General features: G+C 45.8%; 10 pseudogenes; all 10 read left to right on the forward strand.

The window, feature by feature from the left end:
• The first annotated feature begins 1,139 nt into the window (after positions 1-1,139).
• On the forward strand, positions 1,140-1,259 carry LOC141269521 (5S ribosomal RNA; annotated as a pseudogene).
• A 930-nt stretch (positions 1,260-2,189) lies between these two features.
• On the forward strand, positions 2,190-2,298 carry LOC141270062 (5S ribosomal RNA; annotated as a pseudogene).
• Positions 2,299-2,919: 621 nt separating this feature from the next.
• On the forward strand, positions 2,920-3,039 carry LOC141268070 (5S ribosomal RNA; annotated as a pseudogene).
• A 936-nt stretch (positions 3,040-3,975) lies between these two features.
• LOC141268933 (5S ribosomal RNA) lies at positions 3,976-4,094 on the forward strand (annotated as a pseudogene).
• Positions 4,095-5,844: 1,750 nt separating this feature from the next.
• LOC141269859 (5S ribosomal RNA) lies at positions 5,845-5,964 on the forward strand (annotated as a pseudogene).
• A 941-nt stretch (positions 5,965-6,905) lies between these two features.
• On the forward strand, positions 6,906-7,024 carry LOC141269208 (5S ribosomal RNA; annotated as a pseudogene).
• Positions 7,025-7,645: 621 nt separating this feature from the next.
• On the forward strand, positions 7,646-7,765 carry LOC141269985 (5S ribosomal RNA; annotated as a pseudogene).
• A 7,630-nt stretch (positions 7,766-15,395) lies between these two features.
• LOC141270129 (5S ribosomal RNA) lies at positions 15,396-15,515 on the forward strand (annotated as a pseudogene).
• A 933-nt stretch (positions 15,516-16,448) lies between these two features.
• LOC141269033 (5S ribosomal RNA) lies at positions 16,449-16,567 on the forward strand (annotated as a pseudogene).
• Positions 16,568-18,235: 1,668 nt separating this feature from the next.
• Positions 18,236-18,354, forward strand: LOC141270328 (5S ribosomal RNA; annotated as a pseudogene).
• Positions 18,355-18,559: the final 205 nt, after the last annotated feature.

Below are 18,559 nucleotides of genomic sequence, written 5' to 3' on the forward strand. Positions count from 1 at the left end.
CAACCATACATCCTCTTCTGCTGGGTGTTCGCCTTTTTTTTGTTGTTCTGGGAGACATCCGTCTTTTGGGTCATTTTCCAAATTGGTTTCGGCTGTGCCTGAGGAGGAGAGTTTTTCCGGTGATTTGGAGAGAGTTTGGATGGATGTGCGTGGTAATCTTCAGGAGGCTAACAAAAAATATAAGAGGTACTTTGATAGGAAACGGCAAGAGGTTTTGTTTGCGGTTGGTGACATGGTTTGGTTGTCCTCTAAGAATCTGCGATTGAGGATTCCTTCTAAAAAATTGGGTCCCAAGTTCGTAGGGCCCTTTAAGGTACTTCAGATAGTTAACCAATCTGCTGTTAGGCTGGAGGTTCCTACGTCCTGGAGGATTAATCCGGTGTTTCATGTTTCTCTGTTGAAAAAAGCTGATGTGTCGGATGGTGACGCCTCTGCCACTGTTCCTCCGGTGGTGGAGGACGGGGAATATGAAATTTCCCGCATCCTAAATTCTAGACGGTATAGAGGGAGTTTGCAGTATCTCGTCGCTTGGAAGGGTTTCAGACCTGAGGATAACTCATGGGTGAGAGCGGATTATGTTTCTGCCCCCAAACTTGTCCGAGCGTTTCACAGGAGGTTTCCTGGTAAGCCTGGGCCTAGGGGATCCGGAGAATTCTCTTAGAAGAGGGGGTACTGTTACAACTCTCCTGTTAGTTTTTTTTTAGTTTGCTGGTCACATGACCATTTTGCCTATTTAATCCGGCTCCGCCCTCCTGGCTTTGCTGGACTTCATTTGTATTTACTACTGTTGAGCTAGCTTGTCGCTCTGTTGCCGTTCTCTGTTAGTTTTGCTAGGTCTTCTGACCCCTATGCCTTTTTGTTGTGTGTTTGTCTTTGACTGCTACTATTTCTGCTAGGAGGTGTCCAACTTTTCCCAGTCCCTAGATCTTGTAGGGATCCCTCCCTCACATCTATAGGTCTGCGTTCAGACTAGCCGAGGACTTTAGCGGGTCTGATCGCAGGATCAGGTTCCCCGTTACATCGTAGGGATCTAGTTTAGTTCTATTGTAGGGCTAGATCTCCTTTCTTTCCATACTCTCTGTAGCAGATCATAACAAAGCGATCCTGAGAAAGGCTGGCCGGGCGATGGATCAAGCAGTGTCTACTGGCCATACCACCTTGGATATGCCCGATCTCGTCTGATATCGAAAGCAAAGCAGGGCTGGGCTCGGACAGTACTTGGATGGGAGACCTCCTGGGAACACTGGGTGATGTAGACCATTTTGATGACATTTTGCCCTACTGCCCAGCTCGGCTAGCATGGAACGGCGCCTTGCCGGACACCGACCTTAAGTAACTTAGATGATGGAAGCCCCAAGGCCTCTGAGCCAGTTGGCAGCTAAGTACGCTACCCCGCCGCCTTCACGCAGCCTGACACCGAGCTCCTTGCCACGGCTAGGAGTGCTTATTGACTCCGCAGCTCGCCGTGTGGAAATGATGGTGTTAAAAGCACCCGGGGCCGTGAAGGGGCCAGGCTTTCAGCAGGTGCCCAGGGAAGGTTTTGGATGCCGGCCGCCTAGCGAGGGCTAGCAGAAGTAACATGTTTCTCTGCAAAGAAGCTTGTGTAACCAAGCCAGATGGCTGACAAAGAGCTAACCTCAGTGCAAGGAAGGCAAGGAAGGAATTGGGAGGGGGGGGTGATTCCTGCTAGGGCCCTGAAATCATAAAACAGGCAGGAGAGTCTGACGCATGGTGACGGAGAGGTTGTAGGGGCAGATAGGGGGTGTTGTCACGTGCGAGCACGTGTGCATGCTGGCTTGTGTGTGAGAGTGCGATTCCTAGGTGTGGCGCGCTGCAGACAGTCAAAGGGATTGTTCCCTTTCATTAAAAGTTAACCCCCGGCTGCAGGCTATTAGAAAGCAACTAACCGCGCTCTACTCACCCTACCTGGGTCTACCGGTGAGTCTCGCCTCTGCTCCCGGCCTGTGGCATTGGCCGCGAAGCTGACGTTCCGTCGACAGCGCTGCAGCCGATCAGTGAGCTCAGCGGCTCTGAGTGGGGCCTTCTGTCTACAAGACCTTTTAAGGAAGCCAGTAAAAAAATTGAAGAGAAGGGAAAGCAGAAAAGGACCTGGTCTTGCTGAGCACTGGAAAGGGCAGCCGGCAGCCAGCCTTCAAAGTAGAAAAGCAGCAAGTGAGAGTCTTGTCTCTGCATACGGCCATACAACCCTGAACACGCCTGATCTTGGAAGCTAAGCAGGGTCAGGCCTGGTTAGTACTTGGATGGGAGACTGCCTGGGAATAGCAGGTGCTGTAGGCTTTTGCTTTTTTCTTCCTTCCACCAGCAGGGGGCACTCTCTTCTATGCCTTTTTTCCATTCCCTTTCACAAGTGCACACATTCATTCTCTTTTCTTTTTTTCATTTGCTTTCTCTCTTGCGCTATTTCATCTCTGCAAAATACCAGCATCCTTCTGATCACCGTGGGCCTCCAGCATTGTTGCTTCTTTACTTTTAATACTAGGCTCCTTTTCACCAGGACCAGCGTCTCCCGCGTGGCTGGAGGCAACCACCGGTAACCCCAAGCAGAAGACCTTTGCAGGCAACACGACCCTCCCCCCTGAAGAACAGCTCAAAGTCACTGGCAACCATCTCACCCTCTTCCTTCATTCACCCCTGGACGTCTCGCTCCGCCCCCAAGTTACGGGTCCAGCTTGCTCTTTCTGTCACATTACCGCGATGAAGGGTTTAGCCTGCAGGAGACCCTGCGCCGAGACATTTTTGAAGACACCTGATGCAGCGGGTGAATCACTGCTAAACAAACCACACCTGTAGGGACGGCACAGCCTTTGCATGGACCCTTCGGAGCCCGCCCCGTCACGGCCAGATTGCTCGCCACCAAGCAATCCTGAGAAAGGCTGGCCGGGCGATGGCTCGAGCAGCGTCTACTGGCCATACCACCTTGGATACGCCTGATCTCGTCTGATATCGGAAGAAAAGCAGGGCTGGGCTTGGACAGTACTTGGATGGGAGACCTCCTGGGAACACTGAGTGCTGTAGACCATTTTGATGAAGTTTTGCCCTACTGCCCAGCTCGACTATCATGGAACGACGCCTTGCCGGACACCAACCTTAAGTAACTTAGATGATGGAAGCCCCAAGGCCTCTGAGCCAGTTGGCAGCTAAGTACGCTACCCCGCCGCCTTCATGCAGGCCTGACACCGAGCTCCTTGCCACGGCTAGGAGTGCTTATTGACTCCGCAGCTCGATGTGTGGAAATGATGGTGTTAAAAGCACCCGGGGCCGTGAAGGGGCCAGGCTTTCAGCAGGTGCCCAGGGAAGGTTTTGGATGCCGGCCGCCTAGCGAGGGCCAGCAGAAGTAACATGTTTCTCTGCAAAGAAGCTTGTGTAACCAAGCCAGACTGCCGACAAATAGCTAACCTCAGTGCAAGGAAGGCAAGGAAGGAATTGGAGAGGGGGGGGGGGGTGATTCCTGCTAGCGCCCTGAAATCATAAAACAGGCAGGAGAGTCTGACACATGGTGACAGAGAGGTTGTAGGGGCTGATAGGGGGCGTTGTCACGTGCGAGCACGTGTGCATGCTGGCTTGTGTGTGAGAGTGCGCTTCCTAGGTGTGGCGCGCTGCAGACAGTCAAAGGGATTGTTCCCTTTCATTAAAAGTTAATCCCCAGCTGCAGGCTTTTAGAAAGCAACTAACCACGCTCTACTCACCCTACCCGGGTCTACCGGTGAGTCTCGCCTCTGCTCCCGGCCTGTGGCATTGGCCGTGAAGCTGACGTTCCGTCGACAGCGCTGCAGCCGATCAGTGAGCTCAGCGGCTCTGAGTGGGGCGTTCTGTCTACAAGACCTTTTAAGGAAGCCAGCAAAAAAATTGAAGAGAAGGGAAAGCACAAAAGTACCTGGTCTTGCTGATCACCGGAAAGGGCAGCCGGCAGCCAGACTTCAAAGTAGAAAAGCAGCAAGTGAGAGGCTTGTCTACGCCTACGGCCACACCACCCTGGACATCCCCGATCTTGTCTCATCTTGGAAGCTAAGCAGGGTTGGGCCTGGTTAGTACTTGGATGGGAGACTGCATGGGAATACCAGATGCTGTAGGCTTTTGCTTTTTCCTTCCTTCCACCAGCAGGGGGCACTCTCTTCTATGCCTTTTTTCCATTCCCTTTCACAAGTGCAAACATTCATTCTCTTTTCTTTTTTTCATTTGCTTTCTCTCTTGCGCTATTTCATCTCTGCAAAATACCAGCATCCTTCTGATCACCGTGGGCCTCCAGCATTGTTAGAATCATAGAATCATAGAATCATAGAATGGTAGAGTTGGAAGGGACCTCCTGGGTCATCTGGTCCAACCCCCTGCTCAAAGCAGGATTCACTAGATCATCTCAGACAGATGTCTGTCCAGCCTCTGTTTGAAGACGTCCATTGAAGGGGAACTCACCACCTCTCGTGGCAGCCTGTTCCACTCATTAATCACCCTAACTGTCAAAAAGTTTTTTCTAATATCTAATCTGTGTCTCCTCCCATTTAGTTTCATCCCATTGCTTCTAGTCTTTCCTTGTGCAAATGAGAATAAAGATGATCCTTCTACAATGTGACAGCCCTTGACATATTTGTAGACAGCTATTAAGTCTCCTCTCAGTCTTCTTTTTTGCAAGCTAAATATTCCCAAATCCTGCAACCGTTCCTCATAGGACATGGTTTGCAGACCAGTCACCATTCTGGTCGCTCTTCTCTGAACTTGCTCCAGTTTGTCGATGTCTTTTTTAAAATGTGGTGCCCAAAACTGTACACAGTATTCCAGATGAGGTCTGACCAAAGAGGAGTAAAGACCGATAATGACTTCACGTGATCTAGACTGTATGCTTCTGTTAATACATCCCAGAATTGTATTTGCCTTTTTTGCTGCTGCATCACACTGTTGACTCATGTTCAGTCTATGATCTATTAGTATACCTAAGTCTTTTTCACATGTACTGTTGCTTAGCTCTATTCCTCCCATTCTGTATATGCTTTTTTCATTTTTATTGCCCAGATGTAGTACTTTGCATTTTTCCCTGTTAAAAACCATTCTGTTGGTTGCTGCCCACTGCTCCAGTTTATTTAGGTCTTTTTGAATCCTCTCTCTCTCTTCTCTAGTATTAGCTATCCCTCCTAGCTTTGTGTCATCAGCAAATTTAATCAGTTTACCCTCAATTCCTTCATCTAAATCATTGATAAAGATGTTGAACAATACAGGTCCCAGGACGGAGCTCTGTGGTACCCCACTTGAGACATTCATCCAGCTGGATGTGAAGCCATTTACAACCACCCTTTGAGTCCGATCACTAAGCCAGTTATGAATCCACCTAACAGTTGCCTGGTCCATTGCATACTTGGTCATTTTTTCAATAAGGATGATGTGAGATGTGTTGCCTCTTTACTTTTAATACTAGGCTCCTTTTCACCAGGACCAGCGACTCCCACGTGGCTGGAGGCAACCACCGGTAACCCCAAGCAGAAGACCTTTGCAGGCAACACGACCCTCCCCCCTGAAGAGCAGCTCAAAGTCACTGGCAACCATCTCACCCTCTTCCTTCATTCACCCCTGGACGTCTCGCTCCGCCCCCAAGTTACGGGTCCAGCTTGCTCTTTCTGTCACATTACCGCGATGAAGTGTTTAGCCTGCAGGAGAACCTGCGCAAAGCCATTTTTGAAGACACCTGATGCGGCGGGTGAATCACTGCTAAACAAACCACACGTGTAGGGACGGCACAGACTTTGCATGGACCCTTTGGAGCAAGCCCCGTCACGGCCAGATTGCTCGCCACCAAGCGATCCTGAGAAAGGCTGGCCGGGCGATGGATCGAGCAGCTTCTACTGGCCATACCATCTTGGATACGCCCGATCTCATCTGATCTCAGAAGCAAAGCAGGGCTGGGCTCAGACAGCACTTGGATGGGAGACCTCCTGGGAACTTCGGGTGCTGTAGACCATTTTGATGACGCTTTTACCTACTGCCCAGCTCGGCTAGCATGGAACGGCGCCTTGCCGGACACCGACCTTAAGTAACTTAGATGATGGAAGCCCCAAGGCCTCTGAGCCAGTTGGCAGTTAAGTACGCTACACCGCCGCCTTCACGCAGGCCTGACACCGAGCTCCTTGCCACGGCTAGGAGTACTTATTGACTCCGCAGCTCGCCGTGTGGAAATGATGGCGTTAAAAGCACTCGGGGCCATGAAGGGGCCAGGATTTCAGCAGGTGCCCAGGGAAGGATTTGGATGCCGGGTGCCTAGCGAGGGCCAGCAGAAGTAACATGTTTCTCTGCAAAGAATCTTGTGTAACCAAGCCAGACGGCTGACAAAGAGCTAACCTCAGTGCAAGGAAGGCAAGGAAGGTGCGGAAGGAATTGGGGAGGGGGGGGTGATTCCTGCTAGGGCCCTGAAATCATAAAACAGGCAGGAGAGTCTGACGCATGGTGACGGAGCGGCTGTAGGGGCAGATAGGGGGTGTTGTCACGTGCGAGCACGTGTGCATGCTGGCTTGTGTGTGAGAGTGCACTTCCTAGGTGTGGCGCGCTGCAGACAGTCAAAGGGATTGTTCCCTTTCATTAAAAGTAAATCCCCGGCTGCAGGCTATTAGAAAGCAACTAACCGCGCTCTACTCACCCTACCCGGGTCTACCAGTGAGTCTCGCCTCTGCTCCCGGCCTGTGGCATTGGCCGTGAAGCTGACGTTCCGTCGACAGCGCTGCAGCCGATCAGTGAGCTCAGCGGCTCTGAGTGGGGCGTTCTGTCTACAATACCTTTTAAGGAAGTCAGCAAAAAATTTGAAGAGAAGGGAAAGCACAAAAGGACCTGGTCTTGCTGAACACTGGAAAGGGCATCCGGCAGCCAGACTTCAAAGTAGAAAAGCAGCAAGTGAGAGGCTTGTCTCTGCCCATGGCCACACCACCCTGAACACGCCCAATCTTGTCTGATCTTGAAAGCTATGCAGGGTTGTGCCTGGTAAGTACTTGGATGGGAGACCACCTGGGAATACCAGGTGCTTTAGGCTTTTGCTTTTTCCTTCCTTCCACCAGCAGGGGGCACTCTCTTCTATGCCTTTTTTCCATTCCCTTTCACAAGTGCACACATTCATTCTCTTTTCTTTTTTTCATTTGCTTTCTCTCTTGCGCTATTTCATCTCTGCAAAATACCAGCATTCTTCTGATCACCGTGGACCTCCAGCATTGTTGCCTCTTTACTTTTAATACTAGGCTCCTTTTCACCAGGACCAGCGACTCCCGCGTGGCTGGAGGCAACCACCGGTAACCCCAAGCAGAAGACCTTTGCAGGCAACACGACCCTCCCCCCTGAAGAGCAGCTCAAAGTCACTGGCAACCATCTCACCCTCTTCCTTCATTCACCCCTGGACGTCTCGCTCCGTCCCCAAGTTACGGGTCCAGCTTGCTCTTTCTGTCACATTACCGCGATGAAGTGTTTAGCCTGCAGGAGAACCTGCGCAAAGGTATTTTTGAAGACACCTGATGCGGCGGGTGAATCACTGCTAAACAAACCACACCTGTAGGGACGGCACAGACTTTGCATGGACCCTTTGGAGCAAGCCCCGTCACGGCCAGATTGCTCGCCACCAAGCGATCCTGAGAAAGGCTGGCCGGGCGATGGATCGAGCAGCTTCTACTGGCCATACCATCTTGGATACGCCCGATCTCATCTGATCTCAGAAGCAAAGCAGGGCTGGGCTCAGACAGCACTTGGATGGGAGACCTCCTGTGAACTCCGGGTGCTGTAGACCATTTTGATGACGCTTTTACCTACTGCCCAGCTCGGCTAGCATGGAACGGCGCCTTGCCGTACACCGACCTTAAGTAACTTAGATGATGGAAGCCCCAAGGCCTCTGAGCCAGTTGGCAGTTAAGTACGCTACCCCGCCGCCTTCACGCAGGCCTGACACCGAGCTCCTTGCCACGGCTAGGAGTGCTTATTGACTCCGCAGCTCGCCGTGTGGAAATGATGGCGTTAAAAGCACTCGGGGCCGTGAAGGGGCCAGGCTTTCAGCAGGTGCCCAGGGAAGGATTTGGATGCCGGGCGCCTAGCGAGGGCCAGCAGAAGTAACATGTTTCTCTGCAAAGAATCTTGTGTAACCAAGCCAGACGGCTGACAAAGAGCTAACCTCAGTGCAAGGAAGGCAAGGAAGGTGCGGAAGGAATTGGGGAGGGGGGCGTGATTCCTGCTAGGGCCCTGAAATCATAAAACAGGCAGGAGAGTCTGACGCATGGTGACGGAGCGGTTGTAGGGGCAGATAGGGGGTGTTGTCACGTGCGAGCACGTGTGCATGTTGGCTTGTGTGTGAGAGTGCACTTCCTAGGTGTGGCGCGCTGCAGACAGTCAAAGGGATTGTTCCCTTTCATTAAAAGTTAATCCCCGGCTGCAGGCTATTAGAAAGCAACTAACCGCGCTCTACTCACCCTACCCGGGTCTACCGGTGAGTCTCGCCTCTGCTCCCGGCCTGTGGCATTGGCCGCGAAGCTGACGTTCCGTCGACAGCGCTGCAGCCGATCAGTGAGCTCAGCGGCTCTGAGTGAGGCCTTCTGTCTACAAGACCTTTAAAGGAAGCCAGCAAAAAAATTGAAGAGAAGGGAAAGCACAAAAGGACCTGGTCTTGCTGAGCACTGGAAAGGGCAGCCGGCAGCCAGACTTCAAAGTAGAAAAGCAGCAAGTGAGAGGCTTGTCTCTGCCTACGGCCACACCACCCTGAACACGCCCGATCTCATCTGATCTCGGAAGCTGAGCAGGGTCAGGCCTGGTTAGTACTTGGATGGGAGACTGTAAAATAATACTCTTCCTGTATTATTTTTTTCTACTGAGGGCTTCTCAAAGTATCAATATCACGATATTCTTATAAAAATCTATTTATTCTTGGATTGTCCATTAAAAAGAATCAGATTGCAGCAGGTACATACAATAATTAGTTATAAAGTAATTGTCCATTTGTCCATAATTAGTTTAATTGTTGAGATTCACCCATCTTTCCTTGGATCCTGGCTGGTAAATCAAGTCTTTGTCCAGCATGTGTCCAGGCCTACATGTCATCTGCTTCTCAGCATGAAGATTCTGTGTCTTGTGGGGTGGGCAGAGCAAGAGAGCCCCCCCTTTCTGTACCATGGGCTTTTATAGCCAGTCGTATGGACACCTGTTCTACATATGGTAGTGAACCAAAAATACACACACAAATAGCGCATGTCAACTAGACACGATGGCTGAGGCATAGAACTCAGAAAAATTATTATCGATTAACATTCCAAATGAATTTCCATAATTAACCATTTAACATTTCCCCCTTTTTTGAGAATAAAAGGACTTTAACTGAAAAATCTCAAAAGAAGATACATTCATCAATCATTTTTTCTTTCCTTCTTCCTTGGCAATATCATTAAATTTCCATAATAATAATAATAGTAATAATAGTATCAATATCGGTTTATTGTTATATAATGATGTGAATTCATGTTATGGTAAGCCGTGACTAATATTCATTTAATATGTATAATTATACTTCCCTATATCTAAATTGAAGCAATCGCGGGTTCAATCGTCATCATCTGATGTCATCGGGTCGTCATCTTCTTGGTTCTTTTATAACACAGTCTTTAGATGAAAACTCCTTTGAAATAAATTACAGCATGTAGATATTGTACAGTCCATAATTGTGTTCATTATTGTTCAGTCCATAAACTGTACTCTTTATTAGAATGATCATGTGTGTCAGTTGATAAGAAAACAAAGTCCATGGATGAAATGTAGCTTTAATATCTGTGCAGTGTCACCTGGACTTACGTTGGATCGTCTTTGGAATCTTCCGTGTGTCCGCACTGGTCTCGTGTCACTTTTGGAACAGATGTGACGTCTTTGGTCAGTAAAGCAAGGGTTAACTTGACACTTTCCTGCTTTATATAGCACCATAACCAGTACTCAGTCCTTTATATACAGGACACATATGCCAGGTATTACCTGTTCACCAGCTTTCATTGAACCGTTGCAGGTGATAAGAAACCAGTGGAACGTGATGAAACTTGAACACAACACAGTACATATAGGATCATCGTCCTCTGCCGTCCTGGTGATCAGTGGTGTGAATTGTATTGTATGTAATGGACACAGTCTATTATAACACTCAGCATTCACACCTGTTACCTTCTGAGACGTCCGGATATCAGTTGCTTCTTCTTGTAACTTTTGAGAATCTCTTTGATTTATAAAAATTAAAAGTCTTTATTAAGATAGAATTCATAATTGCGATGTCTTGATTGAAGTCTTCATTCCCTAATCTGATACCAAATCTGGCAGTTTTTCCTAACCTATAATATCACAGCGTACCATAGCAATCAGTAATATCCATCTAATTATTATCAAAATATTAAAATAAATTATGTTTGGAATAATAAACATTAATAGATAATAATTCATTATCAATCAAGTTCTCCATATGATAGAACATTTTTATGTCATAGGTGTAATTACCTTTTCCAACCCATAGGTGTCAGTGTATTTTGAAAAAACAAGTTTTTATATCTTTATTAAACCAATAATATCAAAGAATGTATACTCCTGAACCAAAATGAATAAATATATGAATGTATGAATGAATGAATGAATGAATAAATGAATGAATGAATTGTTGTGTTTACTCAGAAAATGTAAACATTTTTTTCCTTAGCAATATATATTTAATGAAGCAATACTCTTGTATTAGACATTACTTTATTAAATATTAATGTTTTTTCTCAATTGAGATATTGAACTGAAATAAAATCAAATGAGAATTAAAAAATGAAAAAATAGAAAAATAAGAAGCATAAAGTAAGAATATAATTTTAAAAATGAAAAATAAAATTAAGAGTAAAAATAAGAATAAAAATAAAAATAAGGCCTTTAAATTTTAATGACAAATGCAGAGTAATTATATTCTCCATAAAAAATACCCTTATATCTCCATTATCTGGATGATTTCATATTTGTCATAACCTTGTACCACCAAAAAATATTAAATTATGCAACTTTGCATGTAATACCCTTCTTAATTATACCATAGTACCTTATTATTTCTTCTTTATTAAATGTGTATAAAATAAGTAATGATCAAAATTGATTATGTAATCAGGATCAAAAACACATTTTCCCCCTTAATACCAAAAATATTATTTTATAAAATTTATGTATATATCAGAACCCAATTAAAAATAATTATTCTTCTAGAAATATTGTGCATAAATTTCATATCGATGAGTAGCATAGATTTGACTAAAGAGAGGTGTGTACCTATTTAGGTAACCATTAAAAATAATATTATAGCTATTCAAGAATATTATCATGTGGAAAATTATTCTAAATATAAGTTTGCTTTGTAAACCATTTTGATGTGTGGTTGCCCTTATCCACTATTAGTTAAATCAAGAAATAATAATTATTAAAGAAATATAGAAATATATATATGTAGATAATACCTAATTATGTATTATAATTTCCTCAGAATTAAACATATTTTTGTACCTTCACAAAAAGAAACATTTTTTTTTTTTAAACATACAAACATACGAGGCCTCTGTCACATCAATCACACTTAGCAGCTGCTGATTTACTCATCTGTCACCTTCACTCTGACATTCACAGATCTGTTCATCTCAAACATTCCACATATGAAGTTTTAGATATATATATATATTTAACCCAAAATTGTTGTATCCCAATTTATTAATGCGCATTGCCATATCAATTGAATATCTTTATATTTCTTTGAATATTCCCCAAGTACATATTATATAATACGAGAGTAAGTCACTGGAATTTCAGACACTTGAAAAAACTCTTGTCTTAGATTCTTTTTTCGTTGGCTGCCCGGTCTTAAGTTACATCAGTTGAAAATAGAATGAATGGGATCCTATACTATTAGCTCAAAGTTCAAAGGCCGCAGCTGTCACACGTCATGCTGTAAAGCTACTTTAATTTGCACGAACACTTCATGCATAGAAAATATTAGCAACACAAAAGAATTAATAAGTATTACATATATATTATAGTTCAACTAGATATATTGTTATTATTTTAAAATGTTATACACATAAAATCATGCAATTTTTTCACTTCCTGTGTGAATAAAGAAATAAATCCATTTTAGAGTTCTTTGATCAAATCCTGCTTTGGAATGAAAACTCTAAGGAAATATAAGAAAATAAAATTAAATATCAAATTCATACAGAAACAGAATTATTTAAATATCTTATACATATATTGGTTGGTTCTAATGTAATTCAAAAATATTGCTACTTAAATTTATATATATGAAGTTCTAATTTATTAATTAATATATATATATATATATATATATATATATATATTTTATAAACGTATATATAAATACAATTATACGCAATCTCTACTTAGACAAGTGTATATATATATATATATATATATGAACTATTAGAAACTATGTAACTACAATTTTACTGTATGAGATTATAAATAAATATTGAGACATTGTATTACATTTTGATACAACATTATAATTACAGTTTTTCCTTAGCCACTCCCTAAACCAAATCTTCTGTCTCTCTCAAATATCTCCAGGAACGCCCTATTTAGGAAAGACATTTTTCTATCCTTCAAAACCTCAGAGAACTGCCTGTTCTTCTGTCCACATTCCATGACGTCACAGTGAGTTGGTCGTCTCACCTGTCTCTGTCCATCAGTTTCAGCCATTTTCCTTTTTAGAGAATCACAGTTCTGACTGAGAATTAACTCATTCTGTGGAGAGATGGATCTTTGCACTGGCTGATATGGCTTATAACATATATGAAATCTTCTGCGTATTTGATAGAGTTCACTATGGGGATGACTCAGTCTAGGAGAGTTTGATATTGGCTTTTGGTAAGATTTTACCTTTCCTGGTTTTATAAATTTAGCTTGATTTATTTTCTTTTCACGATTCTCATGTTTTCTAACAAAATCCAGCATCTGCGCACATTCAAATAATGAATTTTTTTGTGATGCCATAACTTGGGAAACTGAATTTAGGAATTTGAATTTTTGTACAAAAGTTGTTATCATATGTTGTACTTTTCCATTTTTGATAAGACCTTTGTACAACCGTTCAAATATGGACATGAATGTATATGTACATTCCTTCCTACCAATCCTTAGTTTCTGCAGATCTTCTATGTTGGGAAAATCCTTTGTGACACAATAAATCAAATATCTTAATCTGTCCGAATCATTTTCCCATCCATTAGGAGAGTCATTTTCACAGGGCATTAAATGTAAACGTCTGGACAATGTCACAGGAATCCATATTTTAAATAATTGATTCCTCTCCTCATTGGATAAATCAAACTTATCAGAGAAGCTCTCAAATGTCTCTGAATTTCTACAGGCATGGATTTTGACATCATATTTTGGCATGATTTTGTATAATTTCAGCAAATTTTTCCTCATTTTAATTTGGAGTTGAGCCTGGGTAATTCCAGAATTCTCTGATATTTTTAGTGGCTCTTGTACGTCTGTTCCTCCTACGTCACTCACGTCTCCTCCCACATCACCTAGTATGTCGGTTTCTCGTATGTCAGTCATGTCTCCTCCCATGTCAGGTTTCTGTATGTCCGTCTCTTGGTCAGACCCAAGGTCACCTTCAGTTACAGACACGTGTCTTACTTCTTGTTCATTTTCCACATTACAGTCAGAATCAGTATCACCGTCTGACACTTCTACACTATTTTCCTGCTTAGAAATCTCTAACACAAGACTATGAAAAAAATCTACCAAATGTAGAATATTTCTCAATTTCTGTTTGTCTCTATTTACCAATTTAGAAGTTAACTGTAAATTCTGCAATTCACATTCTTTGTATAAACTGAGCCACAAAACTTCTATGTCATCTCCTACATTACCTTTGAAATTAATATTACTTTGTTTAGCAAAACAAGAAATTATATCCATATTTTGCTTACCTTAAGATTCCTTGGCTTCTCTTTATCAGCACGTCCTGTCTTCAGTTCGTCTGATTCTTTTCCTGTGTGATTCTGTTCCTTGTTAGTACCTCTGCTTCCTGTCTTTCCTCAGTCTGTAGGTCCTTTCTGCTTCTCGTGACAAACTAGTGAATTTACTGACACGTGAACAACAGCTGTTCAGCTCGTCAGGACTCCCCCCTTGTTCACGGAAGAAATTCACTTACTTAATTTAAAAAACAAAAAAACCATGGATCACCATTGTAAAATAATACTCTTCCTGTATTATTTTTTTCTACTGAGGACTTCTCAAAGTATCAATATCACGATATTCTTATAAAAAAATGTATCTATTTATTCTTGGATTGTCCATTAAAAAGAATCAGATTGCAGCAGGTACATACAATAATTAGTTATAAAGTAATTGTCCATTTGTCCATAATTAGCTTAATTGTTGAGATTCACCCATCTTTCCTTGGATCCTGGCTGGTAAATCATGTCTTTGTCCAGCATGTGTCCAGGCCTACATGTCATCTGCTTCTCAGCATGAAGATTCTGTGTCTTGTGGGGTGGGCAGAGCAAGAGAGCCCCCCCTTTCTGTACCATGGGCTTTTATAGCCAGTCGTATGGACACCTGTTCTACATATGGTAGTGAACCAAAAATACACACACAAATAGCGCATGTCAACTAGACACGATGGCTGAGGCATAGAACTCAGAAAAATGATTATCGATTAACATTCCAAATGAATTTCCATAATTAACCATTTAACAGAGACCGCCTGGGAATGCCAGGTGCTGTAGGCTTTTGCTTTTTCCTTCCTTCCACCAGCAGGGGGCACTCTCTTCTATGCCTTTTTTCCATTCCCTTTCACAAGTGCACACATTCATTCTCTTTTCTTTTTTTCATTTGCTTTCACTCTTGCGCTATTTCATCTCTGCAAAATACCAGCAACCTTCTGATCACCGTGGGCCTCCAGCATTGTTGCTTCTTTACTTTTAATACTAGGCTCCTTTTCACCGGGATCGGCGTCTCCCACGTGGCTGGAGGCAACCACCGGTAACCCCAAGCAGAAGACCTTTGCAGGCAACACGACCCTCCCCCCTGAAGAGCAGCTCAAAGTCACTGGCAACCATCTCACCCTCTTCCTTCATTCACCCCTGGACGTCTCGCTCCGCCCCCAGGTTACAGGTCCAGCTTGCTCTTTCTGTCACATTACCGCGATGAAGGGTTTAGCCTGCAGGAGACCCTGCGCCGAGACATTTTTGAAGACACCTGATGCGGCTGGTTAATCACTGCTAAACAAACCACACCTGTAGGGACGGCACAGCCTTTGCATGGACCCTTCGGAGCCCGCCCCGTCACGGCCAGATTGCTCGCCACCGAGCGATCCTGAGAAAGGCTGGCCGGGCGATGGATCGAGCAGAGTCTACTGGCCATAACACCTTGGATACGCCCGATCTCGTCTGATCTTGGAAACAAAGCAGGGCTGGGCTCGGACAGTACTTGGATGGGAGACGTCCTGGGAACACTGGGTGCTGTAGACCATTTTGATGACGTTTTGCCCTACTGCCCAGCTCGGCTAGCATGGAACGGCGCCTTGCCGGACACCGACCTTAAGTAACTTAGATGATGGAAGCCCCAAGGCCTCTGAGCCAGTTGGCAGCTAAGTACGCTACCCCGCCGCCTTCACGCAGGCCTGACACCGAGCTCCTTGCAATGGCTAGGAGTGCTTATTGACTCCGCAGCTCACCATGTGGAAATAATGGTGTTAAAAGCATCCGGGGCCGTGAAGAGGCCAGGCTTTCAGCAGGTGCCCAGGGAAGGTTTTGGATGCCGGCCGCCTAGCGAGGGCCAACAGAAGTAACATGTTTCTTTGCAAAGAAGCTTGTGTAACCAAGCCAGACGGCTGACAAAGAGCTAACCTCAGTGCAAGGAAGGCAAGGAAGGAATATTGGAGGGGGGGCGTGATTATTCCTAGGGCCCTGAAATCATAAAACAGGCAGGAGAGTCTGACGCATGGTGACGGAGAGGTTGTAGGGGCAGATAGGGGGTGTTGTCACGTGCGAGCACGTGTGCATCCTGGCTTGTGTGTGACAGTGCGCTTCCTAGGTGTGGAGCGCTGCAGACAGTCAAAGGGATTGTTCCCTTTCATTAAAAGTTAATCCCCGGCTGCAGGCTATTAGAAAGCAACTAACCGCGCTCTACTCACCCTACCCGGGTCTACCGGTGAGTCTCGCCTCTGCTCCCGGCCTGTGGCATTGGCCGTGAAGAAGACGTTCCGTCGACAGCGCTGCAGCCGATCAGTGAGCTCAGCGGCTCTGAGTGGGGCGTTGTGTCTACAAGACCTTTTAAGGAAGCCAGCAAAAAAATTGAAGAGAAGGGAAAGCACAAAAGGACCTGGTCTTGCTGAGCACTGGAAAGGGCAGCCGGCAGCAAGACTTCAAAGTAGAAAAGCAACAAGTGAGAGGCTTGTTTCTGCCTACGGCCACACCACCCTGAACACGCCCTATCTTGTCTGATCTTAGAAGCTAAGCGGGATTGGGCCTGGTTAATACTTGGATTGGAGACTTCCTGGGAATACCAGGTGCTGTAGGCTTTTGCTTTTTCCTTCCTTCCACCAGCAGGGTCACTCTCTTCTATGCCTTTCTTCCATTCCCTTTCACAAGTGCACACATTCATTCTCTTTTCTTTTTTTCATTAGCTTTCTCTCTTGCGCTATTTCATCTCTGCAAAATACCAGCATCCTTCTGATCACCGTGGGCCTCCAGCATTGTTGCATCTTTACTTTTAATACTAGGCTCCTTTTCACCAGGACCAGCGTCTCCTGTGTGGCTGGAGGCAACAACCGGTAACCCCAAGCAGAAGACCTTTGCAGGCAACACGACCCTCCCCCCTGAAGAGCAGCTCAAAGTCACTGGCAACCATCTCACCCTCTTCCTTCATTCACCCCTGGACGTCTCGCTCCGCCCCCAAGTTACGGGTCCAGCTTGCTCTTTCTGTCACATTACCGCGATGAAGGGTTTAGCCTGCAGGAGACCCTGCGCCGAGACATTTTTGAAGACACCTGATGCGGCGGGTGAATCACTGCTAAACAAACCACACCTGTAGGGACGGCACAGCCTTTGCATGGACCCTTCGGAGCCCGCCCCGTCACGGCCAGATTGCTCGCCACCAAGCGATCCTGAGAAAGGCTGGCCGGGCGATGGATCGAGCAGCGTCTACTGGTCCTACCACCTTGGATATGCCCGATCTCGTCTTATCTCAAAAGCAAAGCAGGGCTGGGCTCAGACAGTACTTGGATGGGAGACCTCCTGGGAACACCGGGTGCTATAGACCATTTTGATGACGTTTTGCCCTACTGCCCAGCTCGGCTAGCATGGAACGGCGCCTTGCTGGACACCGTCCTTAAGTAACTTAGATAATGGAAGCCCCAAGGCCTCTGAGCCATGAGCCAGTTGGCAGCTAAGTACGCTATCACGCAGGCCTGACACCGAGCTCCTTGTCACGGCTAGGAGTGCTTATTGACTCCGCAGCTCGCCATGTGGAAATAATGGCGTTAAAAGCACCCCGGGCCGTGAAGGGGCCAGTCTTTCAGCAGGTGCCCAGGGAAGGTTTTGGATGCCGGCCGCCTAGCGAGGGCCAGCAGAAGTAACATGTTTCTCTGCAAAGAAGCTTGTGTAACCAAGCCAGACGGCTGACAAAGAGATAACCTCAGTACAAGGAAGGCAAGGAAGGTATTGGGAAGGGGGGTCGTGATTCCTGCTAGGGCCCTGAAATCATAAAACAGGCAGGAGAGTCTGACGCATGGTGACGGAGAGGTTGTAGGGGCAGATAGGGGGTGTTGTCACGTGCGAGCACGTGTACATGCTGGCTTGTGTGTGAGAGTGCGCTTCCTAGGTGTGGCGCGCTGCAGACAGTCAAAGGGATTGTTCCCTTTCATTAAAGGTTAATCCCCGGCTGCAGGCTATTAGAAAGCAACTAACCGCGCTCTACTCACCCTACCCGGGTCTACCGGTGAGTCTCGCCTCTGCTCCCGGCCTGTGGAATTGGCCGCGAAGCTGACGTTCCGTCGACAGCGCTGCAGCCAATCAGTGAGCTCAGCGGCTCTGAGTGGGGCCTTCTGTCTACAAGACTTTTTAAGGAAGCCAGCAAAAAATTGAAGAGAAGGGAAAGCACAAAAGGACCTGGTCTTGCTGAGCACTGGAAAGGGCAGCCGGCAGCCAGACGTCAAAGTAGAAAAGCAGCAATTGAGGGGCTAGTCTCTGTCTATTCCCACAGCACCCTGAACAGGCCCAATGTCGTCTGATCTTGGAAGCTATGCATGGTTGGGCCTGGTTAGTACTTGGATGGGAGACCGCCTGGGAATACCAGGTGCTGTAGGCTTTTGCTTTTTCCTTCCTTCCACCAGCAGGGGGCACTCTCTTCTGTGCCTTTTTTCCATTCCCTTTCACAAGTGCACACATTCATTCTCTTTTCTTTTTTTCATTTGCTTTCTCTCTTGTGCTATTTCATCTCTGCAAAATACCAGCATCCTTCTGATTAGTGTTGAGCCACCCCCGTAGTGTTCGAGTTCGGTTCGGTTCGTCGA

This window comes from Phyllobates terribilis, unplaced genomic scaffold (assembly GCF_046119375.1).
Source record: "Phyllobates terribilis strain yellow unplaced genomic scaffold, ASM4611937v1 Scaffold_4__5_contigs__length_816908805, whole genome shotgun sequence".
Lineage (NCBI taxonomy): Eukaryota > Metazoa > Chordata > Amphibia > Anura > Dendrobatidae > Phyllobates > Phyllobates terribilis.